The 23661-nt window shown below is 38.5% G+C and overlaps 1 protein-coding gene across 1 annotated transcript in view; it reads left to right on the forward strand.

Annotated features, from left to right (window-relative positions):
• Nucleotides 1-1623: 1623 nt before the first annotated feature.
• GNG2 (G protein subunit gamma 2) overlaps nucleotides 1624-23661 on the forward strand; it is a 151349-nt gene continuing 129311 nt past the window's right edge. The window contains exons 1-2 of the mRNA XM_054690376.1: nucleotides 1624-1640; nucleotides 10298-10363. The gene's annotated coding sequence lies outside the window, so the exon portion shown is untranslated. The remainder of the gene's footprint in view (nucleotides 1641-10297; nucleotides 10364-23661) is intronic.

Consider the following 23661-nt stretch of genomic DNA (forward strand, 5'->3'; position numbering starts at 1 on the left):
CTTGACAATTGGGTGTTGCCTTTCTCTCATAACATTTTAATTCAATACAGGCAGGGAATATATGTCTTCTTGCTATTATTCCATTAGCCTCACCTCTGGTGTATGTGGGTTTTCCTCTTGACTTCAGTAACACACTCCCTGGACCCTAAGAATCCTTGACATCACCACTACCACCCTACCCCAACCTCCATCTTCTTTCCCATCACTCCAGCTTCTTTCCCTACCTGCTTTCCCTTCATGAAGAGACTGGACAGAAGGTCTGTCTCCCAAAGTGTCCTTTCAGCTCTTACTCCCTGGCACTCTCTACAGCACTGTGCACTCTCTTTCTTGCCTTCTGGACCTCAATCTCCTGGCTTTTGTTCCTTGAGGTATTCTCCTCAGGTGCCTTTCTAAATGTTTGTTTTCCTCTAAGCCCATCCCAGGTTCAATGTTCCATTTCTTACTTTCTACATCTTCCCTGGATCCTTCATTCAAATTCACAACTGAAAGCTCTGCTTCTGCCTCCAGCCGAGCTCTTTCCATATATAAGGAAACACCTCTGCTAGTCAGGCCCACAGGGGCACGGAACTCAACATGGAGACAACCTCTTGCCCCAGATGGATTCCTCCCTTTCTAAAGCACAGCAACATCTGTGAATCAGAAAGCCCACAAGCCATCCCTGTCTTCCTGTGTGTGCATTCCATACAACAGTTGCCCTTACTGAGATATTGTCATGCAGCTATGTGACATACTTACCCCTTTCTTCAAACCTCTATCATAGCATGTCATCATTTGGTGATGTCAAATGTACCCTGTTTCTCTTCCCCCACAAGCCAGTCTGAATTATTTGTTTGGCTTCTGGGATCCAATAGCATCAATAGCACCCAGTCCTTTCCTCTATCCACATGCTTCCATGTCTATCACCTACGCAAGGCTGTGCGTAGGGGCAGAGTCCCTCCGGGGCAGAGTCTGCCATAACAATTTTGGAAGCCCCAGAAACCAGCATATTTAGGACATGGTACATAATATTTATAAAATCACTATTTGTTGCATGAATTATTCAAGAAATGACTGATGACATCTTTACACTATAAAAGTTTATTAATACATTCTGATCCACATAAAAAAGAAAAGAAATATTGCTGGTAGTCCCACCACCCAAAGAGAACTGTAGTCATCACATTAGGATATATTTTCTTATCTTCTGTGGATAAGATACATTTTTACCTAAGAATAGTCATATTGCACTTAGAATTTTGAATCCCACTTTTCCACTATGACTGTAACAATTTTTCTTATCGTTAAATATTTTTCCAGTTTATTGAGATATAATTGACAAGTAACATTGTGGAAGTTGGCATAAAATATGATGATTTGATGCATAAATATATCATAAAATGATAACCACAATAGGGTTAATTAAATTTCCATCACCTCACATGATTACCTTTGATATGTGTATGTGTGTGGTAAGAACATTTAAGATCTTCTCTCTTAACTTTCAAGTACACAAAGTGGTGGTGGTAACTATAGTTACTAAGCTGCCCATTAGATCCTGAGAATTTATTCATCTTCTAATTGGAAGTTTGCATTGGACCATTATCTCCCTCATTTCCTCTAGCCCACAGTCCTTGGCAACCATCATTCTACATTCTGTTTCTGTGAGTTTGGTGCTTGTATATTCTACATATGAATAAGATCATACAGTAATTAATCTGCTTGTTTCAATTCACTTAACATAATGCCCTCAAGGTACATCCATGTTGTTGTAAATGACAGGATTTCCTTCTGTTCATGACTGAGTAATATTCTATTATGTGTATGTGTGCATCACATTTTCTTTATCCATTCATCAATAAATACTTAGATTATTTTAAGTCTTGGCTTTTATGAATAATCCTACTATAAATGGGTATAGATAACTCTTGAAGATGTTTATTTCATTGTCTTAAGATACATATCCAGAAGTGGACTTGCTTGATCATATGGTAATTCTAATTTTAACTTTTTGAGGAACCTCTTTACTATGTTTCATAGTGGCCACACAAATTTATATTAAGTAATAGTGTACAAGTGTTCCCTTTCCACTATAGGCCTCATCAACAAAACTCTGGTTATCACAGCTTTTTGCTAATATTCATTCTATAACAGATGTGAAGTGATGTCTCATGATTCTGATTTGATTTCCCTAATGAGTAATGATGTTTAGCATCATATCATGTGCCTGTTGGCCATTTGTCTGTCTGCTATGGGAAAATGTTTATTTATGTCCTTTGCCCATTTTAAAATCAGATTATTTTTATCCTATTAAGTTTATGAGTTTCTTAAATATATATATATTTTAAAAGATTTATTTATACAAGCATTGGGTACAGTCAGAAGCACGGGAGGGTGAGAGAATTCATCAGAGCAAGAGCAGGGAACAGAACAGGCAGACAGACAAAATACATTGCTGAGGGAAGCAGTGGGCCAGACAGAAGAGGTCTGTGCACCATGTGGGACCCTCGCCAGAGGCCAGGGATCAAACCGGCGCTGCAGAAGCTGTGGGCAGCTTTGCAGCCCAGCGCTCAACTACTGCGCCACCGGGGAGGCCCAGGTTCTTACATTTTTTTCTTTTTTTAAATATTTATTTATTTATTTATACAATCACTGGGTACAGTCAGAAGCACGGGAGGGTGAGAGAATTCACCAGAGCCAGAGCAGGGAACAGAACAGGCAGACTGACGAAATACACTGCTGAGGGGAGCAGCGGGTGTGGCAGGAGAGGTCTGCGCGCCATGTGGGACCCTTGCTGGCAGCTGGGGATTGAACCAGTGCTACAGAGGCTGAGGGCAGCTTCGCAGCCCAGTGCACCACTGCACCACTGGGGAGGCCCTCGTACATATTTTAGATGTTAGTCCCTTACCCAATATATGGTTTGCAAATATTTTCTACCATTGCACATGTTGCCTTTGATTTTGTTGATTGTTTCTTTTCCTATGAAAAGCTTTTTAGTTTAAGGTAGATTATCATAATTTTTCCATAGCTTTTGTTTCCTATTATAAACAAATACCCACTCCTGGTGATAAGCTCAAAAGTATAAAGAGTAAATAACAATCATAATCTTACTATTCAAAGGCGCAGTTGTTAATATTTTACATGTTTTATTATACTCTAAAAATGAATTTCTATGGCTGAACTACATTTTATACTGTGACAGCTTCCTTTTACTATTACAAATTCCTGTGCCATTTGAAGTATTTCACATATTTTTAATGACCATATAATAGTCCACTATATGGTTGTCCAATAGTTTACTTAACTCCTCCTCAAATATTGGACTTAAAGGATAATTGTAATTTGTTAGAAATTATTATAAACAGCATGTCAGTCTTATATTTTGTGTGTTCCTTAATGCAAATGCCTGATAGTCAAATCAATCTGTCAAAACATGAATATTTTCAAGATATTTAATATCTACTATTAAAATACTGTCCAGAAAGGTTTTTTCCCAGTTTGTCTTCCCAACCAAAGAGAAGAAATTTCTCAACATACGTTTCCCCACCCCACCACCCCACTTGCTGCAGGGGGCCTTGTTGCCCCAGCCAGATAAGACACTGGCAAGCAGCTAAGTTAAAGGGCCTCACACCGTGGGGCCAAAGCTAAAGGGCCTTACACCTTGAGGCTGAAGATTCCTTGTGCCTCACACCATGGGGCCGAAGATTTAACAGCCCTTTGTTTTTGTTCTTGGTCATAAAAAGAGAAAAATTTCCCAGAAAGTACATTAGACAATAGATTATATGCATCAGTATACTTCAAATAAACGGCATGGAAAATTATCTGTTTAGAAATTAGTTATTAAACAATTTGGCCCATTTGACAATGGGAGACAATTTATTGTATATATCTGACAAGCAATCCAGCACAACAATTATAGTAAATCCTTCTTTTGCTTTTTTAGAAGTTTCTTAGGAAAGTTTTTAAATGAAGTTAACTGTGTTAAGGAGTTTCTAGGTAGAAAAAGTTCTGATAGCTGAGTACCAGCTGGTCTCCGGCTGAAGGCCATATGAATAGAAGAGTCTTTTGATGCTTAGGCATTGGCTGATAGGGATGTACTGGCGGCTATCAACTGTCTTAGGTAATTGTCTAGCTGAAATAATAAGTTTTAGTGTTAGGTTTGGTTTTTTATCTATTAACCTTGAAGGCTACCGTCTAGCTGGGACCCATAGGAGCCAGTAGTCCATGGGAATAAAATACACTAATTGTTTCTGCTTTGCACATGATGATATTATTTTTCTGATTACTAAAAATGAATAAATAAAGACCTGCTGAGTCTCTCAGAAGAAGAATATACTTGCACCCCACCCAGTATCAGTATCTCCTTAATCCCCTTCCTTTCAGCCCCTTACAGGTCACCTAGGCCATCTCATCCTTTCAGGAACCCCTGACACAACATTTGCCAGAGGCTGGTCCCCAGCAGTCACTGGGAAGTTATTGTTTCTCTTGTTGACAAGTCTTAAAAAAGAGTAAACAAACCCTCAGATCCTACTGTTGGTTTCATTGCTAATAAGGTTGAAGTCTTCAATACCTTAAAATGACCATTTCTAAACTGGTTTCTTTCATGAATTGTGTATGCCTTTGGGGCATTAGTATTTTATGGAAATACTATAATTTGTTTAAATAAGTTCTCAATATAAAAAGACTAACATATATTGACATTTTTCACTATAATTTTTCCTAATTGTCCAGACTTTAATTTTATTAATAATTTTACTTACATTAAGGTTTTATTATGTATGTAATCAATTCTATATTTTCCTTTAGGATCTCTTCTATAGACTGTAACCTCAGATATTTTTTCCTTCTACTATCTTTATGTTCTAATACACTGTTATATTTAATGCTTTTATTCACTTGAATTTACTTTGGCATGTCATATGATGTAAAAGTCTAACCTGATTATTCCCCCCAGAATTAAGCAGTCCCAACTATATCATTTTTAATAACGTTATAATATTCTGCATTGTATAGCGTTTAGAAACTTGATTGCTGAAAGGAAGTCAGGGTAATGTTTCTGATGAAATAAAACCTCATAATGTAATTTGGAGCATAAATGAAGGGTATGGCATTCCAAGAGGCAGGGGCAGGATGGGGCCAAGTATGAGTTAGGCCCATTTCTAGAAGTATCTTCAAGCCAATACAGGTACAAATAGAGAAAAATAGGAATGTGCTAACGGAACCTCTCAGCCTAGGAGCATTCATACTTACAAAAAATTAATTTAGCAGTGCCTAGGCCACTTCCATTTCCATGGATGTCTATAAATACAGTAAGATGGGAATAAGAGAACAGATGGGAAAGCTATTATTTTAATTTGCATCACTTCATACTCAAACCTCAATCCTGACCCTTTGTTAAACAATGACTCATACCTCCACAAGTTGCTAGATTTCAAAGATAATAGAAATGCCATATCAACTGGATGCAAATTTGTCTGCAAAAACCAGCGTCAGCATGTGCAATTTGTCTCTTTATTCAAGTCAGTGTGACTTGTCAATAGAAAAGGAATCACCAACAAGGCTACTCCCTCCACCACAGATGTAAATCAAGAGAGTCGGTACATATGACAGTGGTCAACCTTTTCTTAACAGATCTGGGTTTTGTTTGGAAATAAGCTCAGCTCCTAGCACCACTGGCCAGGAGCCTCTGTTTGGCTTGGTAGGTCAACATAAGCTATGCCCATGCATAGTACTGGGAAATTTGCCTTCTGCCCTCTTTAGATATCATAACAGAAAGTCTTTACTTCTCATAATATCAGGATTGTCATTTTGTAGAAATGAGTTCATCAGCAAAAAAAGAAAGAAAAAAATTGCAGCTGCATACACATACACACATATACACATTTGGCTCAGTTTTACTGATGAGATCTTCACTTGGAAATGAAACAATTTTGTAATTCATGCAATTTTAAAAACAGACCAACAGCTTCACTAAATAAGTGCTTGTCACAGAAACATAACAAATCCTTAAGTTACCAGCTACAGCCTATATACACAGGATCCAGATTTTTCTTTAAGAAAATAGCAAAATATTTAAGCTGCAAGGAATTCAAAGCATATTGTAGTGCAACTCCTTTGTTTTACATTGTGAGGTTTTCAACCTGATCATACAGTGCTTTTTGTTTGTTTGTTTTGTTAGCTAATAACTGTTTCTTAACTTTCTTTCTCAGCCAGTATGCGAATTCCTTGAGCACAAGGGTTTGTCATCTCCATCAGATGGCTCACAAGCCTAATTATCATGCTTCATGCATGAAAGATGCTCAGTAGATGTTGAAGATCATCTTAGTGCTTCACCCACTCCTTGCAGTACAGTTCCAAACAAGAAAATAGCACAAGTGCATTTATTCTATGTTGTTTGATAGCCATTAAGGACGAACAAAACAAGCTTTAACCACAAGGTTAATATATGATTATGCAAAAATAACTGACATATGGCAAAAAAAATGAGTTTGCTACTTTATTTAACAATGATGATCCAGTTTGTGAATTGTGGAGGCTCTCCTCTGCTTTGTAAGGGGAAGTGACAAAAAAATGCAGACTTTTCACATGGTGTTCATGCCAGTTCCTCATATCAATCTGGTCAATTGCAAGAAGACTAACCATTCTCAGGAACTATAATACTGAAACTTCCAAAAACCTTTCTGTCAGTAAATGACCGATCTTGGGGTTGGGATAATGGGTGGTTATTTCTTATGCCACACTTGAAAGTCTTTATCATGCTCTATTTCAATTAAAAATGGAAATTTGGTTCACTGGTAATTTAAATAACTATGAATTGTTAATTTTTTTAAATGTAACTTTATTGAGGTGTAAGTAAAAATAATCTAGATTTAGAGCATTTCCATCACCTCAGGTTCCCTCATGTCCATTTATAGTTAATCACAGCTCTCATCCCTAACCCTAGGCAACCACTGATCTATTTCTGTTCCTGTAAATTTGCTTTTTTCTAAACCCATCATAAAAATGGAATCAGACATACAATATGCAATTTCCTGCATCTGGCCTCTATCACAGAGTATATATTTTCTACATTCATACATGTTATAACATGAATCAGCCGTTATTTCACTTTCTTTTTTGAAAATTCTTCCATTGTATGGATTTACCACATTTTTATTATCGATTCACTAGTTCACGAATATTTGAGAAATTGCCAATTTGGGCTACTATGAATAATATTCTCATGAACATTCGCACCTGCATCTCTATGGGGACATTTGCTTTTGTTTCTCTTGTAAAGATTCCTAGGAGTAGAATTGAAGAATCATATGGTAAGTTTATATTTAACTTTTTACAAACTGCTTAATGTTTTCCAACGTGACTGTATCATTTTACATACCCACCAGTTATGCATGAAATTTCCAATTTCTTTACATCCTCACTAACACATGGTATTGTCTGTCCTTTTGATTATAGTCATTCTAGTGGGTATATAATGGTGACTCACTTTTTTTGCATCACCCTAATCACCAATGGTACTGAGCATCTTCTATCTCATTTTCATTTTTATACCTACTTTGGTGAAATGTCTTTTCAGATCTTTTGCCCATTAAAAAAAAAATGGATTTTCTTGTTATTGAATTTAAAGAATTCTTTACATATTCTGGATACAAGTACTTTACAGATATATGATTTTTAAATATTTTCTCCTCTGTGACTTCATTTTCTAAAATGGCATCTTTGAAGCACAAATGTTTCTAGTATTGATAAGGTCCAATTTAACTATTTTGTTTTTCAAGTATCATGCTTTTTTAAAAAACTTTTTTAAAATTTATTTATGCATACAAGAACTGGGGTACAGGCCAGAGATGGGGGTGGTGAGAGGATTCACCAGAGACAGAGTGGGGAACAGAACAGGCAGACTGACTGAAATACAATGCTGAGGAGAGTAGCGGGCAAGACAGGAGAGGTCTACTGTGCCATGTGGATAGCTCCTGGCTGACCGGGATAGAACTCGTGCTGCAGAGGCTGTGGATAGCTTCACAGTGCTGTGCTTAAACCTTTGTACCACCAGGGAGGCCCTTAAGTATCAAGCTTTTAAGGTCAACAGTTTTTATGTCAGAATCAGAAATTTTATATAAATATACTTAATATTCCAGATGCACAATATATAATTTTATATAAGTATAATGTCTAAAATGACAGTGAACATATGAGAATAATTAATACCAAAGCTTTCTCTGTTGTCCCTCCTGACCTACTTTGTATTTTTAATAGAAGCTACACTAGCATTCTGTTCTAACTTAGCATCAAAGTTTTTCAAAGCCCTGATGAAAGAAATCCATGTTATATCATCTAGCACTAGACACTCAACTTGACGCCTGGATCTCAGTACCATATAAGCCCACTTCTTAAACCAAGCTTTATTATTTGAGCAAACAAAACTACACATGTTTCTGTCTGTCTTGCTGATTTCCTTCCTGTACTGTGCTTCCTGTGTGTGTTTTTGTCATTTTCTGCCATTTTTCCCCCTGCCTCTGCTGGAGTTGTCACCAAGTGAATAGGAAACCCGCAGATCCCCAGACAACTGGTTTCCAAGTGGGTTGCTGGATTGGTTGGTTTTTCATTATTCTGACGAGAGAAACGTGTCTGCCTTTTGTTGAGCAGTAAATGCATGTTGGAAACAAAGGTATCATTAATATAATGCTTTATGCTTCTGAGGCAGCTTTCTTGTTAGTGCCTAACATACTGAGCAATGACATCAGGTTCTAGAAATAAAGAGAAGTGCACTGTTAACAGTGCAAGCAGAGTCCTCTTTCACATGGTAAGGCAGAGGTAAACCAGAAAAAAAATAAGAAAAATTTTGAATACCAGCTCAAAACCCTATAAAAGGAGGCATCTAGAAGAACCTATTCCTCTTCCTGAATTAGCCATTAGTAGGCAGAAAAAGCAGACAAATGGAAGCAGGAATTATGTACAAGAGAATAATAAGGAAAAGGGGGAGAACCAGTCTAGAGAGATTAAGATCTAAAGCAGAGCCTCTCCTAACAGAAAGAATGGTTAAGATGTATGGATGCATCACATTATTAATCATGCTAGGTGCCAGCAAAATGTGATGGTTTGTGTGTGAGGGTAGAGGCATTGGCCTTAAACTGAGTAGGGGAGTAGGGAGATATAACAGACTAAAATGTAGGGATGAAAAAGAGGGAGGAGTGGTGTGGCTACAGATATATTTGTTATTTTGATAGAGTTTAAATTGGAGATCATGCCTGATGGAATTGATTTTTACTTGTTGGGGTAAAAAATCATCGGAGAAGTTCAAGTAGGGCAATTACAATGGTGAAGTTTTAGAATTTTCAGTGAGGCAGATGGAAACTAGGAAGAACCAAGAATAAGGGTGTATGAATGAGTACAACTAGGATGAGCCATAGGATAAGTTTGTGTGATTTTCTCCAGCCAGTATTTAGGAGTAATGAGAAAACGAATAGACAAGGGTTTGCAGTTACCCTGGGGGAGGAGGTTAACACCAGGATACAGGGGAATAATCAGGTGAGAGGTATGGTTTGGATGATTAACTTTATCCTCCAGGATGAGTAGGAGATGACAGGCTAGAAAGTGCTGATACCAATGCTTCCAAATTTATCTGTGAATAGAATCACCTGGGGACCTCTTTAAAACTCTATCGCTCATAATCCCGAGGTGTGGGATGCAGACATCTATATTTTTTGAAGCTTCCCAGATAATACTGACATGAAGATAATATGGATACTTGGTCACATGCATTAGGACATGGTTCTCAAAATGTGATCCCCAGACCAGCTTCATTAGCATTCCTGAGGAACTGATTAGAAATGCAAATTCTTTAGCCCCACCTCAGATCTATGGAATTAGAAATTCTGGGCTTAGAATTCAGCAATGTTTCTTAATGAGTCCTCCAGGTGATTCTGATGGTTAAGTTTTGCAACTGCTGAATTAGCAGAAAAAGGAATCCTATTCTGGTAGTCCCTTTCAAGCAGTTGTAGTGAGAGGGGTGGAAAGAAAGCTCATATCCGTTGTATGCTAGCATTTTTAGACTACAGCTAGCTCAATTTTGAAAAAGTCAAGGGGCTGAATGCTAGTATGTTGGATGGCCGTCCACATATATGTTTAAACATTCCAGAATTATGTCAGGATTTGGATGCGGTGAGAAAACAGATCCAGATCATGTGTCTAGATCTGCAGTGTTTATGGAAAATAGAAAATGAAAACTTCAAACATAAACTTTGGTGGAATTGACACAGATGGAAAAGTGGTACCAGGGCGCCAAGTGACTCCTGACCACAACCTCTGCTTTCTGTCTCAGAACATGAAGAAGAAATGGCAGCTTCACTGGAGAGGGAAGTTAGAGGATGCGCACCTTTAAGAGAAGGTAAGCTTCAGCTTCAGTTTATGGTGCTGGAAGGACGTTATAAAGAAACCTATGTTTGCTTCAGAGGGTATGGTGGATAGGGTGAGGGGTTGGAGAAAGGGTTTGAAAGTGAAAGCAGAAGAAAGAAGAAAAAGCTTCAGCAGATGAGAGAATAATGCAGATAGATCTTTGTGTAGGGGAGATTCAGAAAGGACTACTTGCTTTGGGGGCAGTTTTCCAAGGGTTTATTGATGACACAAGAGGCCTTGATAGATATGACCAGCTCGACATGAATTTTCTGATGCCTTTGTGGTTGGTGGTCCCTGACAGTCCTGTCACCATCCCCAGGGAGCTGAGTCACTGTGGGGTGAAAACCACAGTCTCTGGCAAGCCTGCTTTGAGAGCAGCCACAGGTCTGGGGAAGCTGCCGCCATCCCAAGATGAACCGACAGTGAGCAGGGCCTCGTCTACGATTAGCTCTCTCACCTGGACAACTTGCCTCCTTTCAGATCTCTGGATCTTCCCCCCAGCAGGAATGTGCCTGCTGAAAATGGTTCTAGGGTTCAACTATTTAATCACAAAGGAAAGCAGGTCAGAAGAATCTGGAAAACTTTTAGATATTGTTTATCCTGACTCTAACTGATAAGCAAGGCATGAGGAGAAAGGGAGGAAGGAACAAATCAAAATGATAACAGCAGAAGAAAACAAGTCCTTTAAGATGGCCTAAGTAGTTTAGTGTATGATTTCTGTGTTTCATGGCCACACTGAGGAGTCTGGAATGGATGATAGCATTCCGTAACAGGTATGAGTGAGGCATTCTAAGAGCCACAAGATGTAGCTTAGTTTACAAACCAATACAATTGTTTGGGCTGGTCCAAGTCTAAACTGTGAAGCTGGCAATATTGTACTCACCTTGTGGGCCTTTTCCCCTCTTCCAGAAGTCCTTCTCATTAGGTTTTTCTCACCCTATAGATTTTGTGTTCACTCTTCTTTAGGAACACCCTTGGAGCTCAGATCTAGGGACTGCATAGAGGCTTAACCACCTCCTTCCAATGTTTGGATGTGAAGTCATTATAGACACGCATTCCCTGAGGCTTTTTAGCCCACTGTCACTTCCCCAAATTTTCCTGTCACAGTTCTTGGGAATGTCAAATTCCACAATGGGGAGCCTATTCAATTCCTTGAACTCAGAAATAATACTTATAGCATGTAACAACTGATAGGGCAAAGGCACTGATGATTCAGAACAGACTCGCAGTTTTAACACCTCCAACAGCAAGCTCCAGTAGCTTCATCCAGCTTGTCTGGACTTCACCCTCTGGTGGTCTTGTCTTCCCCTGATTAGTTGTCCACTACTGTGAGTATATCTGCACTCATCATTACCATCAACAAGGACCCCTTCTCCATTGCAATCACTGTCTATTGACCTTCGAGAAAAATTTAATTCCAACAGCTCCTTGACACACCTACAATCTGTCGATTCTTTACATGTGAGTATCTGATTTTTCCAGCATAGTTTTTTGAAGAAACTGTCTTTTTTACGTTGAGTTTTCTTGGTTCCCTTATCAAATATTAGTTGACTGTATACACAAGGGCCTATTTCTGGACTTTCAGTTCTGTTCCATTGGTCTATTTGTCTGTTTTTATGCTCATATTATACTGGTTTGATTTCTATGGCTTTCTAATATAGTTTGAAATCAGGAAGGGTGATGCTTTGCCCTTCTGTTTCAGGATTGATTTGACTATTGAGGGTCTTTGGTGATTCCATACAAATTTTAGGATTGTTTTCTAAAGGAAGTTATTTAAATCCCTACTGAAGTTAAAAAGATACATCAAAGTGGAATATACTACACAACATGTGGTATAATTCCTAGAACTTCCCTTTACTGTTGAAAGTATTTTCAAAATTAAAAATACAATTCTTATATAATTACATAGTGTATGACAAAGTTATTTTAGCTTATAAAATGATGAAGTCAGTTCAAAGAATGATAAGAGAATATAATATATGGTCAGTGAGAGCAAAAATGAATGCAGGATTAAGATTGTTAATTGTATAGAAAACTACAGAACAACAAACAATTATCTTTGGGGAATCTCTTTACTACTTTCAGGAAAAATCTGTATGTCTATGGGGCAAAAGTTATCCTCTATAGGCATCTTCATCATCTTGGGCCACTATAACAAAATATGGTAGATTGAATGAAATAAACATCAGATATTCTCTCCAAGTTCTGGTGGGTGGAAAGTCCAGGATCAAGGTGCCAGTGTGACCAATTTTTAGTGAGATAACTCTTTTCGAGCTTGTAAACAGCCAACTCATCCCTGTGTTTGAGAGAGAGAGAGAGAAAGAGAGAGTGAGAACTAGAACACACAAATTCAAATCTTTGGCATCTCTTCATGTAAGTATAATAATGCCCTCACAAGGGTCCCACCATCATGACCTCATCTAAATACAATAACCTGCCAACTATTCCATATCCACATGCAATATATTAGGGGTTAGGATTTCAACATATGAATTTGGGGAGGCACAATTCAGTCCTTAGCAACACAACAAACATTTACATTTTATCCATTTTTTGCAAAGTTTGTGGAGAGCCCTTGCGGAATTGTAAAATAGTCTAGTAATAATTGATAGTATGTCACATATTTATATCCTTCTGAATCCAGATACCCCCTAGAAGTCTTATAGACAAGGCCCTAACATGACAAGGAAGTCATTTTGCCTATTGGAGTTATGGACAATTTTTCTTAAAATCACCAATTTACTTCTTTATAGATTTGTTGAAGAGTTGGATTAATGAGGCCTGAAACTTACACAATTTGGGGGGAAGAGTGCTTTGCATAAAGAATATAAAATGTGAATACATTGCTTGGATCCTAGGCATTTAGAAGGGGTCTGTACCAGTGAGATTTTCATGGAAAATCTATCTCTGTTCTCTTTCATAACTATTTTCACACCTCCCCCAAAATCTCCTCTCTAAACATTCTATAAAAGTCTTCATCTTTCACTGATTTTCCTTCCCCCTTTCAAAACTCTTCTCCAGTGAGTCTTGGTTCATGAATTTCTTCTAAAGTCTTTCTAATGTCAATCACTTCAACTTCTCTAGGTGTCTTCTAGTTTTTGCTATCTTTTATCTCTGTAGCAAGAGGTAGAGTCTTTAGAACATGGCGTAAGGTAATATTGTGAATACAAATATAGCAACAGCTGCCCTCTTAACATTCTTTAGGAAAAGTAAATGCTTCTTTTTACTAAGGTAGTGATGACAGATAAAGCTTAATGTATACCTTTTCAGAATTTTTTATTTAACAGTAGTAAGGAAGCCTTAAATCAAAGGAATGAAAACCGCTATTTGTGGAAATTCAGGTTGAGGTTGGGGGAGAGCAGTAAGGGGGATGAATATTTGAGGGGTGTGTTATATTTGAGGGGCATAAAGAATGGTAGTGTTGATGTTTGGAAAAGCTCCCAAATACACACCTTCTGTGGAATATCACTCACCTGTTGCCACAGCCAGCTCATCACAGCATCATTCCTGCATGCTATCTGCTGGGATGATGAATGAAATTCCCATCACAGCAGAACTGTCACCACCTTCCCTGCCATTTTTCTTTTTTCACAATGATAAATGTTAGTGGCTATACCAGCAGTAGGGATACACAGTGTTTTCATAGCTTCCAGTGGCTTGAGAGGCACTCAGCTAAGAGCGTCAGAATGCCCTTCAGATACTCACATCACGCAACAGCAACTGCATTAGAAACAGGGCCCTGTTTTCTGGACAATTACTGCAAGAGATGAAAAAATAGGCAGGCGAAAAGATTTGTAGAATGTTGTCTTTGTCCAGAAAGTGCATTAAATAAATAACACGCTGAGACTTCCGGGGAAAGGTGGAAGAAGGGCATTTCAAAGGCTGACAGGAGAAAGAAAAGCAGGAATTACCTCAGAATGCACTTCTTTCTGTTAACCAGAAGGGTACAAATACCTTTTTTTCTCTCCACAAAACATCCTGTGGAGCATACCTGGTGCTCAGCACTTAGATCCTATGCAGGGGTGTTTTTTGGGGGGGATGGGGGTATCTCCATCCCTGGGATTGCCAGGCTTCTGCCTGCTGTGGGCTTCCTGCTGAGGTCTGGGCCACGTGGAAGCTCAGCCTCCCCTGGTGGCAGACAACAGAGCTTGTCAGCCAGCAGGGAGACAAGAGTCAAGTGCTATTGAAAGGTGGCAGATGAAAGGCTGGTGAGGCGCTAATGTTATTCCCTCCAGAGAGTAGCAAGTTAGAAGAAAGCCTTCCCTGCCTTGTGCAACAGGCTTTGTGCTCACACACCCTGTGGATGCCACCGCCACTGGATACTGGGTGATGAAATACATGCCACTCGATACTGAGGCTGCTAAAACCACTTTAATTTTCTAAGAGTCCTTTTCATAGGGAAGAAGGAAAGCAGAAGGGACATGGCCTAAGTGGATTCTGGGAATACAACTAGCCCTGTAATGAATGCTAAGTTATTGGGTACATGGCCTGAAGTGCTCATTAATAGAATGCAGATGTTCAGGAAATAGATTTTCTTTTCCATTCCCTTCAGGGCATTCAATTTATTTCTACTATATCCAAAGAGACGTGTTTTTCTGTATGCTCTGAGTTAGAACTCTTTATTACAGTTTAAAGATATCATAAATGTCCACCCTGCTACCACATGAATGGATAAAGATAAAATTTCATGCTAAAATGAGCTGGAATTTTGTTGGTAATCTGGGTCTTTACCTAGGTAGAGAAATGTAAATGAACAGGTGAATCCTGTAGAATTAGGCTTTAGCCCCTGGAATTATCACCCAGGTTCTGCTTTTTTATGCCCTCTCTAAGGAACTAGCTGCAGCAGGAGACCAGAGGAAGCCAGTGGGCTAATGATTGTTAATGGCCTCAGGCTCAACTGAGGGGAAGAGCAAAGCTGAGCTTCAATAATTACCATATGAAGCAGGAAAGACTGCTCAACTAATCATGGGGGTGGGAGCTCCAGAAAATATGAGAAGTCTGGACATTCAGACTTTTTATTCTTTGAACACCTATTATCCCATTTCTTTAATCTTGAGGAGAAAAATTACCTTTCTATTCAGACCTCCAGATCTGCCAGTAATCATGACATGTAATATCTCGAAAGTTAGGCTAAGCTACGTAGTCAAGTCAGATAGACTTTTTCAGGCCATAAGTTAGGTTCCCTCTCTCCCTAAGGCTTCCAAATATCACCCACACTTGATTTGGGATATGCTGACCCAGAAGCATCAACAGCTAACCTGGGCCTCCCCAGGCTCCGTTCCCAATTGCAAACACCTACATAAATGCACCAAAGAAAAGCATTTTAGCAAACTTACAAAACCATCTACTCCTGTCCCTCATCTACAACTTCACACTAAAGATCCAAATGTATGAGGTGCCCAAAGACTCTGGGAATGTAAACATTTAACAAAACAGAAAATTTTAGCTAAAATATTATGTCTTTCCTATTCCTATCACTTTGCAAATATTAGTCTTGCTGCTAATTGTCAGATCTCTTGCTGACAGATGCTTAAAAGGAAGAGCTAATATCCAGCCTTGGAGGTTTCAGGATGAGCTACTGTGCAGTGAAAATTATGCTACAAATAGATCTGGTAGGTGAATCGTGGCAATGTGGTATAAACAGAGCAGGCGCTGTATGTGGGCTGCCCTTGGCTCTGTCACTGATTAGTTCACTGAGTGAATTTGAACTCTTTATACATATTTCATTTTAGATGGAATGGAAGAAAGCATTTTATCGGTTGTTTTTTTTTTTTTTGAGACTCAAATGAGAAAATGTATTTCAGAATGATAAAAAGCCGTACAAATATGTGTTTATAGTTACCTGTTAATATTCTACCTGCCTCACCTGTGTTCCCTCCTCTCCCTACCACTGGTCAACTGTATTCCCTGGATAATCTGAAGTACATCAAGTCTAAGTTACTTTTAGTCCATGCTCCTGCACACATCCTTAAACATATGTACCTTAAACAGTGCCATGATTTACAGGATTATCCCTCCTGTACCCTAATCTACAACTTCCCAATAAGGACTCCATGCTAAACTATAATGAATAGCTTGTTTTTAGAAACACAGTATTTTCTGTGTTTAAATGACCTCATCTCAACATTGATGGAATAAAATTAACTGGAAATTTTATCAAAGAAAGACACCTCATTTTATATTATTTCCCCAGGATTACATTTGGAAGAATGGATAATGGATGAGAATAAAAGCTAAAATTTATTGAACACTGTGCAAAGCACTACAGCTACAAAATTAAAAAGCATGATTCATACAAATATACAGTAAACACATGTCAAAGGTTTTTAACTTATTAATGAAGGAACAAGTCGGGTGGTTCAAAAATTAGGAAGATGGAAGTATTTAGAGAGAATGAAAAATGAAGAAAAAAGCTTGAATAAAATTTGTCCTTGAGATAAAAAACTGGTTCATGTCCAAAGGATATTAACAGTATAATCTTGGGGTTGTCTTTTCAACTCAAAAATCATTTCCACATCTCTGGATAAGATTAATTTGCATTGCCATTGCTCTTTGACAAGAATCACTTGCCTTGCTAGCCATTTTCTACCAATTAAGGTTTGCAGTTGCATAGTTATAAAATAATGCTAATCAATAATAAATAGCACATCAAACAAAAGTAACAAAAAACCCTCGATAATCAGATAATCCCCTATAAGAGCCTATCCATAACTCCTGCTCAACACTGAGAAGACTTGTTAATTTCCAACTTTTGGCTGTGTCTTCTTGAGAGTACTTTATGCATATTATGAGACTCATTTAATATTCATTATTTTGTAGAACTACACAATTCTGGAAAGTGATTTTTATTTCCATAAACACACATAAGGAAACTGAAAATCAAGGCGATAAAGAAACTTATTCAAATTCAAGATAACAAATGTTTACCCAGATCTGCTCAATTATGATGTCCTTACTTCTCTTGCTACCATGTGCATATCAATGAAAGAAAATTTTAAATTTTTTAATAAAAAAGCCTACAAATGGCAGAATGAATCAATCTACATATACAGGTCAGTGATATTTTACTTACATGGATGCCTATCTTTTGCCAAACATGCCAGCATCTCTAGTACCCTAAATTTTTTCTTGTGTCCCTTTCCAGTAAGTAACTACCATCATCACTTACCCAGGTGACCATTTTTGTGACATCTATCTCTGTAGATTAGTTTTGCCTATTTTCCATAAAATGGCAACACAGTATGTATTCTCTTGCTTCTGGTATTTTTTGCTCATCATCATGTCTGCAGCAATCTGCAATGTCATTGGATGTAACAGTATTCTTTTTAAAAAGCTGTATGAATATACCATAACTTTTTGTCTACATGCTTGCTGGGGGACATTTGTAGTTTCTTATTTGGGCTATAATGCCTAAAACTATTTTAAAAAATTTTATATAGTCTTTCTGTGGGTATGAGCATTTGTTTTTTTTTGTTTCTATACCTAAGAATGGGATTATTTGGTTGCAGATAATGTGTATGATTAGTTTTAGTAGGTTCTGCCAAATATTTTTCCAAAATGGTTATACCACTTCACATGCCCCCAGTAGTGCATGAGAATTTCAGTAGGCTCACATCCTCAGAACACTTGATACTGTCACTCTTTAACTATTTTGTGGTATGACTAAGTATTCTACTGCACTTGTAATTTCTACACTACATGTCATAATGGAAGGAAATAATATGACAGTTCTTTAAAGCATTGCGTTTAAGAATGTGAATGCAAACAATACTAGCTCTATCTGGTGCGCGTACCATGCTGGGTCAAAGTTATATCTTTTTGAGACATTCTCTTCTGTTCATTTTGGATTCCATGATCTTAATGGCTTTTCTCAATTCTATTTGGTAGAAATGCCTAGTGATATTAGAAAGATTCTTTAAATCTAGCACTGTCAAAATAAAATTAATAAACATAACACTGTATAAAAAGTCAAAATTAGGACCCTAATCAAAAGCTATTAAATAATGATGTACACGCAAATAAATTTAATGGTAAGTATAAACACATCAAACTATAATTAATATAGGGAGGCCTAACTTTACAGGAAGATGGTAAACACATGTTCCTCAGTGTTTATGAATGGTATCAACTGTATACCTCTCTTTATCTGTTCAGAGTGGAATTTTACCATTTTTTTCAGTGTGTTTGTGCTGGTCCACTTTGGAGCATTAAAGTAAATCAACACAGATTCACTGACTTACAGAAAAGTTACGGTTTCTGCAGATACTCTGCATTTAAATTTTAAACAGTTTCCAACTGAATTTGTAAATCTGTAGTTTTTTTTTATTCCTGCCACACAAATCAACTTAGAACACTACAGAAGACATTTTTCTTTCAATGGTCAGACTTTGAATTTACTATCATTTCTCTTTACTGTAGCGAATGAGTGATTGATACACAGCTATGATTTTGGGCAGAGAAAGAACATTTTAACCCCCTTGGCTTTAAATCCTATTTCCATTACTTATTTTGTGACCTTTGACGAGTCACTTAATCTCTATGTATGTTACTTTCCTCATATGTAAAATGGAAATAATAGTTGCTCCAACCTTAGAAGATTGAATCCAGTGAATTTTGTAATGCATCTAGAACAGTGTCTGACACCTAGAAAACAATGTACAGGTGTTAAGTAAAATAAATTTCAAATCCTGCCTTAAAGAATCTTCAATCATCCAAAAAAAATCTCTTTGGAGTCCTGTGCATCCTTTTTAAATGCCCCACCCTGAATCCATATGTCCTCTCAATGCCAACGTACATGGATACATCTTAATGTCAGAAGAGTCAGATGCTCAGCACCAGTGACCCATTAAGACAACAACATTCACAGATCCCCAGGACTTTCTGCCGAAGGAAAGAAGCCAAGTGTTAAAGTGACAGATTGCGTGATTCCTTTTACTTGACATTCTGGGAGGCAAGCCTATAGGGATAAAAACAGATCAGTGGTTGCCAGGGATCAGAGGTCAGGAGAGGTGTAACTGCTAGGGGGCATGAGGGGACTTGGGGGAATGAGGGGACTTGGGGGAATGATGCTGCTATTCTAGATCTTAATTGTAGTGGTGTGTCTACAATACCCACCTGTATGCATTTGTGAAAACTCAGATAACTGTAGTTTTGAAAAGGGTAAATTTTTTTACATGCAAATTAAGTATTACATTTTTAAAAGATGGGAAAAAGAGCAAGATGTACCATAATGTCTTTCACCAAAAAAGCAGTCTTAGTCATTCAGCTACATATCAGGAATCCCGGGATATATGAAGAACCATGTCCAACTTCAGACACAAACCAATTATTGCAATTTTAGGAACAGATCTATAACAGTCCTGAAACTTTGGCAGGATGCTCATGGAGAATTCTCTTTGCTTAATTATATTGCAGTAGACATTGGGAATGTGTTGTAGTTTTTTGCATCAATACTGTATCTGGCAATCAGGGATCCTCATACTCAAGAATGTATAAGTGTTGCTGTAAAAGTGGACAAGGTGAGTTTATCACCTGGTGAAGTTCAGTTCCACCCATGATTTCTTAGCAACTATATATCATCAGAGTCTCAGAACCTGGATGCCCATACATCAGTCTGGGAACATGCCGCCTTCTTTCTGCTTTATCTGACTCTAGAACTATTTCTTATTCCTTATTTTATCATCAGGAACTTCATGTTCCTGTGCTGTCTGTTGGCATCTTCCGTCAGTCATGTCCCCTGTGACACCTATAAAATCTCACATACAAAATCTACTTTAAATAGAAAAGGAGAAGTAGTTACCTGAGCCTGTTCAACTGCTTCTGTCCCAGTTGGGCAAGTCTCAGTTCTCCATTCTGGATGCAGCCCGCAGTTGCCCAGTTTTCAGTCTCTTGAGGAACAGCTTCTCTCTGTAAATATTCCTCATTATTATCCCTCTTCTGCTTCTCTCCCAAGATCTTAAGAACCCACTGCATTTTGACTTTGCTCAACCATGTGTCAGGATTGTCATTCACTACATTACCTCTGGAGTTTTCCTGGATAAAGTTTAGACCCAGGAAGTTGGTGAAGAAAAGAAAGCTACATTTGCCCTTCTGTGCCTAGGTCGAGCATCCTCCAGAACAGCTAGTTCTTCATACCACTATATGTGATGCCTTTTAGCATGACTCCAACGCTTCTATGCTACATGAGAGACCCCCCTTCTATACGTTGTATTGTATAAACAAGTCCCCTGAAGTTTCTTCTACTCTGCAATATTCAGAGCCCAAGTAGGTTCAATCACATACACATCTAATGCCAAAAGTATTACTTCCCACCACAGCAAATAGGGATTAATCAGAGCCCGCATGTATCTAATAACATTCTTTCCCAAGAGTGGAGGTTATGGACAGAACCTGAGGAGTGACCACAAATGCATCACATTAAACCAGTTTAGTAAGTGGGAAGATGAGTAATTCTACAGATGTCTACCACAGTAGGCAAATCAGTCAAAATCTACAAAATCTGAGGTCTGTCATTGTACACCAGAAGATGGGAGAAAAATCAGTAGGAGGGAAGAACAAGGACAAAATTGTAAATAGTGGTTCTTAAATAACTGCATGAATTAGCTGTAACAGGCCCCCCTCCAGGCTGACCGAATCATAATTGTGGCAGTGGGCCCAGGATTCCATTCTTTAAAATATCTGCCCCGGTGATTCTGACATTTTCCCATGGTCTGAAAAGACCATGTTTAGAGGCTCCACCAGGAAGAGAGTCCCTGACTATTCTATATTCATTCCTATGATTCTCATAATGATTCTATAAAGAAGGCACTATTACTAGCCCCAATTAACATGCTAACACTGAAGCACAGAGAGATCTCACAGTTAGTAGGGGGTGGAAGCTAGAATTGAAACCAGGCAATCTGGCTTCAGAGTCCACAATAAAAAGGAAACAAAATGAGCAAGCAAAAACATTAAGCACATGGAAAAGAAAGACTAGGAAGATATGAAAGGCAAATGAGAAAATCATTATAGGAACTGGGAACCAGTTGTGAAAAGCAGACATAGCCTGAAGCACACAGAGGTGGGTAAAGAGCAACGAAGTGCCTTTCTGCAGGGCTGTCCAGTGGCAACCATGGTTTTTGTGACAGGTGCAGACAATGCAAACTCTCATGAAGAATGAGTTGCGTCCTGTAGACATAAAAGATACTGATATATTTTTAAAAGCCACTCACGTTATTATTTCTTCACATGCAGCACCCAAAAAGGTGCATTAAGGTAAAATTATCAGCTCTGAACATTCTGCTTATGGGAGTTTTTATTCTGATGTGGTGATGCGGTTTTGGTTTTTTGTTTTTTTTTTTTTTTTTGGTCTAACCTAGATGGACCCATGATGTCATGTTTATTTGCTCTCTCCTGACCTACACTATAATGAAATTGAGGTCCTTGAAAATCCTTTCTATTCAGAGCCAGGACACTAAAAGCTTATTCAGATATGAGACAATTGTCCTGATAATATCTAATCTAGACACAGGGACTCATGAAAGAAGGTACAATTAGAATCTTTTCATCTGGAGCTGATGGTTTGAAATAAGTTTTTTTTTTTTTTTAAATCTGGTCTTAATATGTTATTTTGTCAAGAGAGAAAACTACTTTCCCAGGTCTTCACCAGAGTCCTTAATTGTGTTTTTCTTTCTGCATCCTCTGCAGCTGTCAAAGTCAAGAACTGAGCCTGTGAATGGCAGGAAGAGTTTCTTTCACAGCCATCACAGAGTTCTGCACCCCTAAACAAAAGTGCAAGAGACTGACCACTCCCTGTCCCCACAGGAGTGGTGTTTCCTGAGGTCCTGCCAGAATCATCAGGGACCAGTTTGGGGTCCAAGATGACAGTTGTCTAGGTGAGAGCCTTTTCACAGAGCACAGTTATTTACCAGAATCAAAAATAAGATAATTGTTCTTCCTCGGGAGACCTCTGCTGCTAATCTTGTTGCCACTAAACTAGCAGAGAGATTGGCAACAAAAAACCCACCCACGTTATTATAAAGCAGAACAAACCAATTTAAGGTATAATTAGCTAAACTATTTCAGTGCTTTTAATCAACACAGCTCTTACTGTAGAGATGGTTTTCATAGCAGAGAGAGAAGAGGTGATGCTTTTTCATTAATGCAAACAAATAATTGTTGAATGGACAGACGAAGCTATGCTGGTGGCTTTACTCATGACAATAATCTTCATGTCTTTCTTGCTTTTCTTTCTGTTGCCTCCTCCTTGACATTCTCAGACACTTGAGCATGAAGTGCTATGAAAACCACTCAAATATTTTATGTGTCTACTCTGCTCTTGCCTTCCACCCTGCTCCCTTTCAAAATCTTTCCCATGTTGTCATGAAACATCTTTCCCAAAATGTGAACCTGGTTATGCCAACCTGACTCCAATCTTCCAAATTAGTTGAAATGTCAAGGAAGTTACTTGTGACCCTAGCCCACCTCTTCCATCCAGTGTCCCCCACCATTCCCTCTCAGACATTTTTTCCCACTGTGCCAAATCATTCACAGCTTAAAGAATAAGCCAGGCTCTGTCCCTCCCATGGCTCTGGATAGGCAGAACTGGGCCTCCAAAGCTCGGTTTCTCTTGCATGGCCCTCAGCTGCCCTCTCAATTATTACCTGTGTTCTAAAGACTCCCCTAGTAACTCAGACAAAATAAATCTCTCTTGCCTCCCTGTGCTTCCCCTTCTCACTCTCCCCATCTGTGCCCCTGCATTGTTTACATGAGGTTCCAGCTACTAAAACAGTTAGATGGAAGATACTCAACTACTTGAGGTAAAAATGGCTGCTGCCAACTTTGTTGCAGTTGAGTCTGCTTTCCCTCTGGGCTGCAGGCTCCTTTAACAATATATCATTCTGTTCCCTACTCTTCAGTCTTCTGTTAGTTAAAGCAACCTGTTAGAGTCATCTCATGTTTGATTCAGATCTTTCTATATCCTCAGGGCAGGCTAGACTAGGCTGGGTGGGGGGCTCCTCCATTCTCTGCCATGGTTCCTTCTGACTTAAGGCATCATAGTGAGGAGCAGGAGGAAAAGATGTCCTTTGTCATTTTCTCGTTGACTTCAGTGGTGATGTTGCTGACAACTCAGTTGTTTTTCACAACCAGTGGGAGGAAGTCATCCTATAAAGAGTAGGTGAACTCATATGGAGGCCCCAAAATCTCCACTGATGAGAACTTGGGCCAGAAGTTCCTTTTAAACATCTGTGGCTCTTTCCCAGAAGAATCCCAAGCAATTTCCAGCTGACGCCCTCATCCCAGGCATCACTC

Source organism: Talpa occidentalis, unplaced genomic scaffold (genome assembly GCF_014898055.3).
Source record: "Talpa occidentalis isolate TD23 unplaced genomic scaffold, MPIMG_talOcc4v2.1 talOcc4.11, whole genome shotgun sequence".
In the NCBI taxonomy this organism is placed as follows: domain Eukaryota; kingdom Metazoa; phylum Chordata; class Mammalia; order Eulipotyphla; family Talpidae; genus Talpa; species Talpa occidentalis.